This window comes from Nothoprocta perdicaria, unplaced genomic scaffold (assembly GCF_003342845.1).
Source record: "Nothoprocta perdicaria isolate Ctin4 unplaced genomic scaffold, notPer1 scaffold_15, whole genome shotgun sequence".
Classification (NCBI taxonomy): Eukaryota; Metazoa; Chordata; class Aves; order Tinamiformes; family Tinamidae; genus Nothoprocta; species Nothoprocta perdicaria.
The window spans coordinates 2,508,626-2,520,958 of record NW_020454649.1 but is presented as its reverse complement, the minus strand read 5'-3'; the positions used below and the strand labels follow the sequence as shown (position 1 = coordinate 2,520,958).

The 12,333-nt window shown below is 47.7% G+C and overlaps 1 long non-coding RNA gene across 1 annotated transcript; it reads left to right on the top strand.

Annotated features, from left to right (window-relative positions):
* The first annotated feature begins 274 nt into the window (after window positions 1-274).
* LOC112943591 lies at window positions 275-4,746 on the top strand. Its single transcript, XR_003248627.1, has 3 exons — window positions 275-365; window positions 4,279-4,373; window positions 4,725-4,746. It is a non-coding gene; the product is annotated as an uncharacterized LOC112943591 (long non-coding RNA).
* Window positions 4,747-12,333: the final 7,587 nt, after the last annotated feature.

Genomic DNA, 12,333 nt, shown 5'->3' with positions numbered 1-12,333 from the left:
CATGTTTGACTAGGTACTTAGAGTTAAGCATGATCTTAACTACCATTGAAGTCAAAATTAGTCAGCTACTTAAGGGAGCTACTTAATTTAGAGATTACTYTCATAAAAACCATCCTTGCTCAGCTCCTAATCTCACCGGTTGCAGGGGAAAGCAATCGCATAGAAGCAGCATCTGGACTTGCAGAAAATTAATACAATCTGTGCTTTTCAATAAAAACACAATATGTTATTTTATAAGATTTTAAAAATATTTTTAATTTTCTTTTAGAGGCAGCACTGACTTGAGGATTTGGTAACCATGAAGTTTAATTCTATCACTGATCCCCATGAGCCTCTGAGTCTCCTTCTGTTCAATGGAACCAAAGGTATAATTGTCTGCAGGTTTGTTTCTGTATTTATTAACGTGGTTTCACAGTAGTGCACATTACCTCCTGTAAACTTTCAAGTTGATTTTGCAACTAACATTTTTCCTTCCTTCCATATTTGAACACAAATCGTTCATGCTATAGGTTGATAGAGAGAAGGTTAATTTTCCATAAGATAGCTGTTTAAAAAGAGACATTTGTTTAAAAAWCTTCTAAGAATTCAATTATTATGTAGCTTCAGTTTAAAATCTACTCCCCAGCTAATTAGTCTGGTAACATATCTGTATCTCCAAGCGGAGAATAACTATAATATTATCCCAGCAGAGATCAGCAAAGGAATTTGGGGAATGCAAATGTTGGTAATTGTAGTTCCTGCTCTATAGTTAGCTTGAGCAGACAGACGTCTGCCCCTTAGCAGACCTCTTGTGGTGCCAGGGGTGTTGCACACAGGACAAAAGACAGTAGATCCAATTGCAGGATGAAAGGCCAGATTCTGATATCCCACTCCATTTAAAAAAAAAAAAAAAAAAAAAAAAAAATTACATCTCTTTCATTGAAATAACTAAATATCCTTTTTAAGATTCTGGAGAATCTTTCTGGTCTTTCTTTGGGAAAATGCCCTTTTATAATTTTGATTGAGAAAAGATTGAATTTTTTTTTTTAAACTATTAAAAAAAAAAAAATTCCTGAGTTGGTAACTAACCAAATTTAGAAAGGTATTTTGGCCTGATGTTAGAAAGGTATTTTGGCCTGATGATATATATACATATTTGGTGGGATTCCTTACAACATTTAGGTGCTTTTGGTATCTTGAACAGCTGTATATTCAATATCTGCCATTTCTCTGGCTTGAAAATTAAAAATAACCTCATTACTCTTGAAGATGAAAAGAAAAAGAAAAAAAAATCCCAGACTCTTCCTCATCCTCTGAAATCTACTGTTTTGCCTATGTTTGCCTTGAGCTTTTAGTGTAATAACAGATTTATTAAAAGCATAAATAATCTACATGTCCCAGATGGCAAACAATAGTGTGTAACTTTAGTAGACTGTTTTTCAGGAGCATGTAAATTAATGTAAAAGGCCTGTTAGACTGAAGCATTACCAATATCATCATTACCATTAATGACTTGCAGGCTCTTTCGAGGATAGAACAAGCTTTGTAATAGAAATAACTTAACCCTGCACAGGGTTTTTTAGGAGAGGCTTTTTTGTGCGTGTGTGTTTCCTGATTCTGTATTTTGAATCTGCATTGTGCTCCCATTGATCACCRTAGGGAAATAGTTCCATGGCAAGCTCAGCAAGCAGTTTCTTTGACACCAGCAGAAAGAAAAGAGTGTAAGTCAAAGTTCAAGTTTTATGAGTTACTGGGAGGCAATGAATGAGGCAATCAATAGGTTGATCTTAATTACAAGGGTAGGCACAGGAAGAAATTCTGCTTGAAGTAGACAAAGAAGAGCAACCATCTTCCAGAACAGCTTAACCACTGCTGTCGTCATTGTTGCTAGACTCACCTGGCTTTTGCTCTYGCAGGCTGCGTAGAAATGTGCTAGAGGTTCACTTACCTGCAGGCAGTGCAACAGCTTCAAACTGATTCCCTTAAACATCTTTTTTATTGGAATGAAAAATAATAAGCATGTTATATATGGAATTTATATCTTCTCTATGTCATGGTAAGAGCTGATCTCATTTGCACCAAAGTGCTGCCGGAGCGACCCCAGTGACGTCAGCAAAGTCTGACGAGCTCAGGCGTGAGCTCAGAGCTTTCATAAGGCTCCACAYGGTGAACTGTTAGTGGTGCAAGGTTGTGCTTCTGTTCCCAGCCGCGCCTCTCCCTCCCCTCCTCCCCCAGCTTCAGAGATAACCACAATAGGAACTGACACTCTCCCGACGGCCACATCCAATCTCTTTAAGGAGCTGGAAGCCAAATGCTGGTTGAGATGCTCTCCCGGCTGGCAGTCTTCACTGTCTTCTCTCAAAGTCAAAAATAATGAAAGTCTTAGGCAAAGCAAAGCAGTATAAAGATGTGCAGAACTCTGTCTTTCCCAGTTCTTCAGAATTTGTTTCATCGGGCCAGTGTCTGGAAAAGTATTTTAATTGTTCTTCTTAGATGCCACCAATCACTTGCTACCTTTCTGTCTTTATACATAAAATTAAAACCAGAGCCAAGAAATAATGTGGATGTGTGAATGCACATTTAGTATCCAGTTTGCCTATCAGTGCTCAGTCCGCTAATCCGTAAGAGCTGCGCTGTGGTGGTTTTCATGAAGCAGCTCCTGGTGAAAATTGAGCTGAGGGGATGGGGGCATGCACAGGTGCTATGTTTCGTGCCTTCCTCTGTGTCATTGTGATTTCTGGTGACTTTCTGCRTATGTTCAATTAATCTAAAGACACTTCAGGTTATAAGGCCATGATATATTTTGAACATGGCTTAACCAGCTGAGAAATGCTAGGGCTGTGAAGAGATGCCAGAATGACCAAAGGCAGCTCCTTATGCACAAACCAGGGTACCACAGAGTCCTGCTTGAACCTGYGCTGTGGGAGACGGTGAGGGAATGGCTGGGAGGGGACTTAGTTTTGGGGACCAGCTCTGCTCTCTCCAGGACAGCTGCAGTTGCCAGAGGGTGCCAGTCTCTGCTTACGCAGCACCCAGGCCGGCACAGAGGCCCGTGTGGAGAGATAGGAGGKTTTGGGCAGCATGGAGGAGCAAAGCCTTCCTTGCTGCTGAACTTCGTTGGGTGTAAGCCCTGCCTGGACAGGGAGCAGGCTGGACCCGGCTTCCTCCCAGCAGCACCTCAGCTCCTGTGCTTGCCACACCGCTTCTCCCCATACCAGTGCTCCCAAAGAAGCGTGCGAGCTACCCCRTCCCACCTGGCTGACTTGCAGCCCATCGACCCTCCCCGACTTGAACCCTGGCTGTGCAGCAGTGGCTTTTTTGCTTCCCAGATTACTGCAGCTCAGCAGCTTCTGTCCTGAGGGCAACAGGTCCCTTCCTGGTGCCTCCTGCAGCCGGCAGCCAGCAGCAACGTGCACCCCGGGCTTTCTTAGGGAAAGACGGGGCCTGCTCAGGGGAGCATGTCCTGTGGCTCCAGCTTGCAGTCAGACTGATGCCCTGAAGCAGGACAGCACATGAACCTGGTAATTTTATCCTAGCCAGCATAGTTGCAAGTGCTGTTCTGAACCATATAAACATCTCTGGTTACAGCTGCCCTGCTTGTTTTATCTCACTGATAGCTGATGGCTCTCACAGGTCACACAAATCATCTGCCTGTGCTTCTGATGCCTCCAGTGTGTCTTGCACATGCCAGCAGTGACTTTCCCCACTGGAGCTTTAGGGAGGCAGCTCAGAGCTGGTGACAGTGGAGGCGAGAGGCTGCAGGGGAAATGTGCCAGCCCGGGGAGTCGCACTTTCCTCTGCTCTTCTTACAACTAAGAGGAGAGAGAAACTTGCTCCTTCCCRCAGGCAACTGCAGAAAGAAGCCACAGCAGGCGGTGAGCTGTCACAGGGCATCTCCAGCTCTGTAGCCGCCTCTTGCCAGGTAGGACATGAGTATGGGAAGGTAACACCATGTAACAGCCCTGCCTGAGTTATGCTGCTGTTCTTCCCATGTGAGAAGGGTTTGATGGAAGCTGATACAACATCAGAGGTAATAGAATTATATTTGGGGGGGGGGGGGGGGAAGCTGTCCCTTATCTTATGCCCTCAGTCAAACAAACCTGAGTGAGTGAAAATAAGCTTTATGCAGCTGAGATAGCTCTACTCATCAAGCCAAGCTTTGTTAAAGAGAAAGCAAGACCACCCTCTTCCTATTCCAACCCCAAGCTTGGGGAAATCTTCTCTCAGGTGATGATATTTGAGTTGTTCTGTTTGATTTTACAGTCTTATTCAGTAATACTAGTTTTTCATTTTCTTTAGATACTTATGAGTTTAAAGTAATCCTCCAACTAGATTGTAATGGTCAGACTGATAGCTGGTGAAGAAAATGAGAACACGCTCTTCAAGCATTACAGGTATTTGTCTTAGTCTGTAAACTAAGCCTTAGGATTTTCTAAGAATTGGTAAGTTTTGTATTGCTGTAGAGTGTAAAGCTAATAAACAAGATAAAAGTGCAGATATGTGAATTGTGCCCATTATGACAACGTAAAAGTGATATAAATTTGATTAAAGGTATTTTTTTATGTTGTAGCCTGAGCTGTCAGTTAGGGAAAGAAGTAAAAGATAATGGTGAGGCCTGAGCACGTGTTTCTCAACAGCCATGTTTTTATAAGCTAACAGCAAGAAAATTGGTATAAATACCTGTCTTCAATGGTTGGTTCACAAAGAGCACCTCTAAATTACTCTGCCTGGGTTTTCCTTTTCAGCCTGAATCTCCTGTGTGAAGGAGAGAAGATGCACTTCTTCACATTGTTGTTCACCTCATATGTTAAGGACTCAGGTATCCTGTCTGTGATAGGTGTGTTTATTTYTGAATGTAACATTCCCTTGTATTCATAGCATGGTGTGTGCATTGGGGCAGCTTCTCTGCATGTCTGCCTGGGTTCTGTTCTAAGATCTTACCTGCTGCTCGAGGGGTGAAATGATACTGCTGGCTGGTGGTGATAGAGCTGCCTGGAGAGAGGAGAGACGCAGCCCGCCCGGCCTCCTGCTCTTGCTCSGTATCTGCCTCCCAGGACCCAGTCAGCAGGAGGAGGAGCTGCTGGAAGCTCTCCAAAGAGAACAGCAGCCTGTGCCACAGCTATAATTCAGCAGCAGCCAGGATGCACAGCATGTGCTTCTCCACAGTGAATAAATTCACCGCGTTTCACCTTTTCCCAGGACAGAATTAATGTTTAATATTTACTTCTGCAAAACTAAGAAAGGAGGGGGACTGGAGAGAAGGAAGAAGATGAAAGCAATATTAAATATTGCTACTCTTAGAAAGTTGAAATGATTCCTGTACCCAAAACAAAAAAGAAATTGTGGTAATGGAAGATGTGTTTGAATCCCAAACCTTGGTATTAAAATGAGTGGTCTGTGGTGCCCTGCTCCTGGGATGCCTACAATGGGCATTGGCATCAGAGGGCGCTTTCTTCCCTGGCTRTGCGCTGGCAGGTTTGCGCAGAGCTGCTGCAGGCCTCTCCCTGCAAAGCCCCCTACCCCTGAAGAGCCGTCTCCAGAAGCAGGGAGATGGGGGGAGGCAACCAGGACAGAGGAGACAAGCCTAAAATGCCCGGGGGGCTAGGGCCTGCGCTCGTGGGCCAGCCCAGCTCCTMCTGTTCCCAGAGTTCCCAAATATTTGATCCTCTGTAGCTTCAGACCTGAAAAGATTTTGTTTGACCTCCTCTGAATGGGAAATGCTCATGACAGGGGAAAACGGAAACGCAATCAAATTCAAAGAAGCACAAGAATGTGGTTTGCGAGGCTTGGGATTAGGTTACATGGATTTCTAAGGATGTATCCCACCCTGCAATTTTATAGTTACCACATTGTACTGAGTGGTGAAAGGCATCTGGCTACGGTCACCTTTCCCTTCAGAAACATCAGGGCTCCCAGCTGCRTGTCATGAGACTCTGTAGACCACAGTGCAAAAGATTTCAACCCTTTCATTCTGGGCCCAGTAGGATTCTAATGTGAGTGTCATTGCTTTAAAATTTTAAATTCCTTTATACATCGGGGAAGTCCAAATTCAAATGCTTTTCTTCAGGCCCCCTCATAGTGTTTCCATAGTTTGTGAGGGAGCTTAGGAAAAATCAGGTTTAAAAGAGCAGTGGTGCTGAGCGGACCTTGTACACAGTGGGTGGCTTCATCTCTTCTGTATAGTCAAATGTCAGAACCGCAGGCAAAAATATTTGTCTCTGTACAGTACATGAAAAGGCCGCGAGGAGTTGGGGTTTCTCCTGGCTTCCGCTGTGTTCAGCAGCTTTGTGGGAGGGTAAATTCCACACACAGATGCCCCAGCTCAAGCCATTTAGAGAGATTCTCCCCTTGGACTATTACTTCCCTGCTGCAAAATTGCATTGTTAACTAATAACAGCTGAGATCTTTCCGTAGGGGAGTAAATAAATAAGTGCCTTTTCCCCTTGGCTTATTGCAGAAAAGCCACCCACGATGTGTTTGTGGAAAAGAGAAGCAAGGTCCCTATGTGCAAGTCCAGCGAAACTGAGTGTGACGGATTCCTCTCTAGTGAGGTACAGCGAGAACAAGCGCTCTGCCACGGCGGCTTCGCCCCGCGCAGGGGGGCTGTGGCAGCGAGCGACACGCAGCAGCAGCACCCTGAGCRGAGGGAAAGGGGCCGCTGCCAAAGTCCCCGGCTGCAGCGGCCGGCAGGAGGGAGGTGCTGCTGGCTGGCGGCAGCGGAGCCGTGTGTGCCTGCGCCAGGGCAGCGCAGCGCAGCGGGGCCGTGCCCCTGCACCAGCCCTCGTGGGAACCCCTAGCTGGAACTTGATGGGAAGTAGGGTTGATGTTGGAAATGGGGTCCCCTGGGGCACCATTGTGTGTGGCCCAGGGTAAACACAGCAGCAGATGGTTCCTGTTTCTAAAGAGCCCTGTTAGCAAGAGGCAGAAAAGGTGTGTGTGGAGGGAGGAATGTCTGCATTGGGAGTGGGGAAAGTGAGGCACAAAAAGCTGCTACAAAATTGCAAGCAGGCATGCAGGTCAGATGCAGCTGTTTGGGGGGAGTGCTGTGAGGAGGCAATGCTGCCTGGGCATTTGCAAGAAAGCAGGAACCTCCCTCAGCTGCAGAGAAGCAGTGGATAAGGTGGGACCAGGGAGGCAGGTGCAGGCAGCAGCGGAGGCACCTGGAGGCGCTCGTTTGACAGATAATCCCTCTCCAAAGCTCCACAGCTCCTTTTATTTCTGAACTTGCAGTCCTTGCTCATCCAACTGGAGGGCATTTCTTTCTGTTATTGGATGCTGTTCTGGCTCATACTCACTTGCCTTTTTTCCCTGGGCCAGGCAAGGAGGAGTAGAAAGCAAGCATCACATGAGGAAGAAGTGTGATTTCCCCCAAGGAGCAAYCTTTTCTGAGCTAATGAAGTGTGAATCCAAGTGGAGGGGAGGGGACAAGGTCCAGCGATCCCCCAAGCATATTTCCGAGAGTACTTTAAAATACCATGAGGGCCATAGTCCGCCTGACTGGGAGCCACAATGTGCAGCAAGGAGGCCTATTGATGAAAAAGCTGCTGGTATTGGGGTTGCTGGTCAGGTTGCTGTCTTCCCCATGCTGCCTTGACTGTCTCTCCTACTTTAAGGTAGTGAGAAAGGAGGGACAGAGATAACAGTGCCTTTTCCTGGCATGTTTGTCACAGACAGCCTCCCATCACTGCAGGGCCAAATCCCTGAGTCCAAACCCCGCCTGAGTGGCCGAGCACATGGGGAGGAGAGGAGTCCATGGCTGTGTGGGTGCTGTTACTGTTGCGAGGGGGCRTTCGTGGCTGCTGTGGCATGGGTCTGGCAACTGCATTTATCAATACAGCAGCTCTGCATAAAAATGTGCCACTTGCAGCCTATTGATCAGAGCTTCACTCTGTAGATATTATCCCTGCTCCTAATAGGGGCATCAGCAGCAGCTGTGCTCTTAGTCTTTTTTGGAGATGCTAAGTCATGAGATTAATTTCCTTTCTTTTTCATTCCCTTGTCAGCACTGAAGTCTATTAAATACACTGTAAGCAAAAGCCCTTGTGCTACCCAAGAAGATACATTCATCTGAAGGCTACTTCATGCCAGCAGACTTTCAGCATCTACGTATTTGCCACCACTTGTTTCTTCTCAGGCACTGAGGCAGCTCCAGGCATCAGACAAGCCCTTGCATGGTAAGAAAAAGCATCACCTGGTTTTGCGCAAACCCTCTGCCACTCTTGGTCACAGGGACCAAGCTGAGGGCCAGGCTTTGTTACAGGGCTGCTGAATCCAACAGCTCACCAGAAGGAAAGGAGAAGTCTTGTCCGTTCTGCTATTTCTCCTTATGGTCCCTTTGCTCTGAGGGTCACAGCCTGTGCCTCTGCAGGGCCAGATGCAGTGAGTTTTTAGGCCATCCRCCCACCTTGTTTCCTGTCACTAATCCAGGAGAAAGCACTTTTCCTCCCCTCAGCTTGCTTTTCTACTACGTTAGGGCTCAGCTCAGGGAGGGATCTGAATGTTGCCAGGGCTGGCGCAAGGGCAGCCTGGGGTGAGTGCAGTGGCCTTGTGGTGAGGGGCTCCCCTGCGAGKCAGGTCCCACCTGGCTGTGCTGGCAGTTGGGCGACATGCAGAGAACAGGGAGCAGAGCAGTCGGGGCAGGAGAGTCAGAGGGCGCTTTCCCCGGGCCTGATCTTTAACATCTTTTTAACTTTAAGAGTCAGATGTTCCCCTGCCAAGCAAAATTCTGTTTTTTGGAGAAGATAGGGCAGCTTGGGAGAAACATGACAGCAGTGACTCTCATGTGGGCAGCTGCAACTCAGGAGGGGCAGAGGAGGAAGGCACTGGCAACCCTCATGGCTGCAGAAGAAAYCTTCCGCAGCCCTCTCTCCTGGACCTTGTAGGAGTGTAGGCAGAGGGAGAACAAACATATGGGGGAGTGGAAGGGAGTGAGAGCTCCCACAAAAAAAAAAACAATAAACAGATTTCTGAGCAGAGGTGTATTTCCATGGCTTCTTCCCCATCTGCCAAGCAGACAAGACAAATATGGCCTAGTTTTCACAGGTGCTGGGCACCCATAAATCCCCCTAGCTTTAGTGGGTGATGCAGATGTTTGCTTCTTCTGGAACCTAGGCCATAAATCTTTCCTCTACCCATGGCTTTTTCAGACTTTTTAAAAATTAACTGTGCCTTCTATTGTTTCTGAGGTCTGGAAATTAATTGTTGTTAATAGGACAGAAGTTGACCAGATCCTCTTGTCCTTCAGGTGTGTGCTGTGATCAGAAATATGGAGCAGACCTATCATGCCTGCCTGAAGKGGAAAAAAAATCCATTTGTGGAAGTCTCTTGGCAATAGTTGTGAGCCTCCCTGAGCTCAGCGCTGCTGCAGSTCCCCTGTGGTGGCTGCTGGTATTTCTGTCAACGTTGCTACGTGATTGCRTTAGATCCACTCCACTACTACTGATAAAGTGCAGTCCTGTGAATAAATGAGAACAGGGAAGAAGGCAAATGAAACTGGTTTTCAGTTTGTGGACTTGGGCTGATATTTTTCCAGCATTTTATGTCCATGTGCCAGTGCTCACTTGCTCTCTTTTCTTTTTTCTTTTTTTCTTTTCTTTTTTTCTCTCCCCCCCTCTCCCTCCCTCTCCATTTATGAAATCAGCCGCTCTCCCGCTCTGCTCCGCCGGCTCCCCTGTGCTCTCCTCTGTGTGGCCGCATGTCCTGGGTAGTGAGTGAGCTCTGCCGCCCTCTCCCCCTCCTCCCCTGCCACACGGCGCCCGGGCTGGGCTGCCCGTGCCAGTGCCCAGGCTGCATAGCCCGGGTGCAGCGTGGCCCCCATGTTTGCCCTGCCGGTGAGCGCGGGGCCCCGCCACACACRCTGCGCCCAGCGCAGCTCCCCGCGCCCTCTGCGTGCACCGTGCCGTGATGCCCTGCTGCCGTGTCCAGGGAGATGGGGACATGGCTAGAAACCAAGCTCAGGAGTCAGGGATCCCACCGTGTGAGCCAACCACAGCTCGTCTGGGTGCAGAGCAGCCTTTCATGTACCTGCCCTTTCCTGCTCTTTGCTCTGCTGCCTCCTGCTGCTGCTGGGCTGCTCCTTGTGAAGGGGCACCAAGTTAGGCTGGGAGCTTCTCTGCAGCCATATTTAGTCCTCTCTGGCATTGGTAAGATCTGTGACAGGGCAGGGGAAAATACCAACGCTTCAGTACAGAGCAGAAAATGGGAATTTCTGCATAACCTTTCCGGCCTGCTCCCTGCCTGGAAACTGGAGAGGTGCTCTGAGGAGAAGCAGAAGCAGCCGAGGTGCTGGTGTTTGAGGGAAAGCCTGAGCGAGGCAAATRTTGGATTCTGAATCTGTGTGAATCTAAAGCCAGATCCACACAGGACGCGTGGGCAGTTTCMCAGGCCATGGAAGGAGCCTGTGGAAGGTGCTGCAGGGACTTGTTAGGGTTACCTCTGCTGCCTACATGAGCAGCCCTTCTTGGGTCAGTGCAGTGAGGCTCAGAGCTGTGCATTTCTGCTAGGCTTTACTGCAAATTAGATAACCGTGTAAACAGAAATTATTTAAAATGCCTCTAAAGCAGACTAGGTTTTTGTTCTTTTTTCTTAGTGCCTAAAATGACTGAAAATGAGCAATGCAATCCCCGAGTTAGGGTTACAGCTTAGATCAACTCAACCAAATCATGAATTGGCAACAGTATAGAATGAARTCAGCAGCTGATTAAACCATCAAACAAGCGCATGCAAGGTTTGAGTAATGAAGCCATACAACATATGGTGGATTTTGTGGAACAATGAGTACTGCTCTTCCTTACTTCACTTACGTTTACCACTTGCTGGCATACTTTCTTCTGTTAGCCTTCCTAAGAAAACTTTCTTTCTTTCTTTCTTGTTGGAGAAGCAGGGGAAGTTCTGCTTGTTCTGGTCCAGTAAAGATTACCTTTTGATAATGTGTCTGCTTGGTGTAAAATTGATTGAGAAAAGAGGTATGAACTTGCAAAATGAGAACAGTTTTAGCTTACTATTATGAGTAATGCAATAGCCTTATTAAATAACACCATCTCACAAGGATGAGGGTGAGAGTTACTTGGAGAYGGGCAAGATGGAGGAACAGTTTAGCCTCTTTTGCCTGAGGCTGTCTGGAGCGCCTGTACCGTTTGGATGCAACACATATGAATTGTGGCTTATGGTGGAAGAGAAGCAGCACAAGTCATGCGGTGATCCGAAAAGGTTTGTGGAAAAGTGGGCTAAATGCATCGAAACCTGGTTGGGTTGCGTTCTGCAGGCTCACTTGAGGGCTGTTTTTGAGGAGAGGAGAGGGAGAAGATGAGGAAGCATCTTGGTGATCAAGCTAAGTAGGAGGGTATCTGGAGGTGACGAAGAGGTGGATATWTATAATATTCATGTAGTATGTCCTCAGCCCATCTCAAATTCTTGTTAGCCTAAACAGCTGCTTGCTTTCATGATACCTGCAATTTCTACTGAAAATTGCAATCTATGTCAATATAATGTGTCCTGCTGCTCATTCAGGTGAGCARGACTGCACTCTTTGTGTGGGGATGAATTTCAAGGACTTTAAGATTTCTGGGGAAATTCAGAACCAGGGCATTTTAGATGCTATACATCCACCTTTGTGCTACCTATGTGGTATACGGGCTGTGCTATCACTGTGAAAAACAGCTTAGCAAAGGCCTCTCATCACTCTTAGAGCCACAGGGTTTCCGTACTCCTCCTGATTTGTGTGTCTTATTTGCTCAATGTGCCGTATTTATTACAGCTTTGGTCTTGCATGGTCACCTGCCTTATGCGCTGTGCAGCGAGAGTGGAGGGAAGCCGTAAGGAGGGCCGGGGCGGCTGCCCGGGGCTCCTGCAGGCTGGCRTCGCGTGGCGGGGAAGCGGGGGTGTTGGAGACACCCCAGAGGTGAGTTTGCAGCCTCTGCAGGRCGGCTAAAGATGCATCTGTCACTATGGCTTGCTGAAGAGCGAGGCTGATGGGCCTTTATTAAGCAGGCTTGTTGTTATGTGCAGTAGGAGAAGCTTCCTCAAATCCCGAGGCTTGAAGTGCCTTGTTCCRCTGCAAGGGCGGGGGACAGGAGGTGGCAGGGAAGCAGCAGCCTCGGGAAGCAGCACGAGGAAGCAGCAGCTCTGCTCTCTTGCTGGTGCTCGAGCACAAGTTGTGCCAGAGGAAGCTCTCGCCACTTGCACTGCCTGCCACGGCAAGTGAGCTGTGACCGTAGGTCYGTGTGAAAAACATTTCAGCACCATAATTGGTGTTAATTAGCTTCAGTGATGTAAAGAGGCCAGTGGCTGAGTGGCAGCACACGGTCCTCAGCCTGCAGAGACCCTAGCATCGGCGTCACTGCAGTTCCCTTCCCA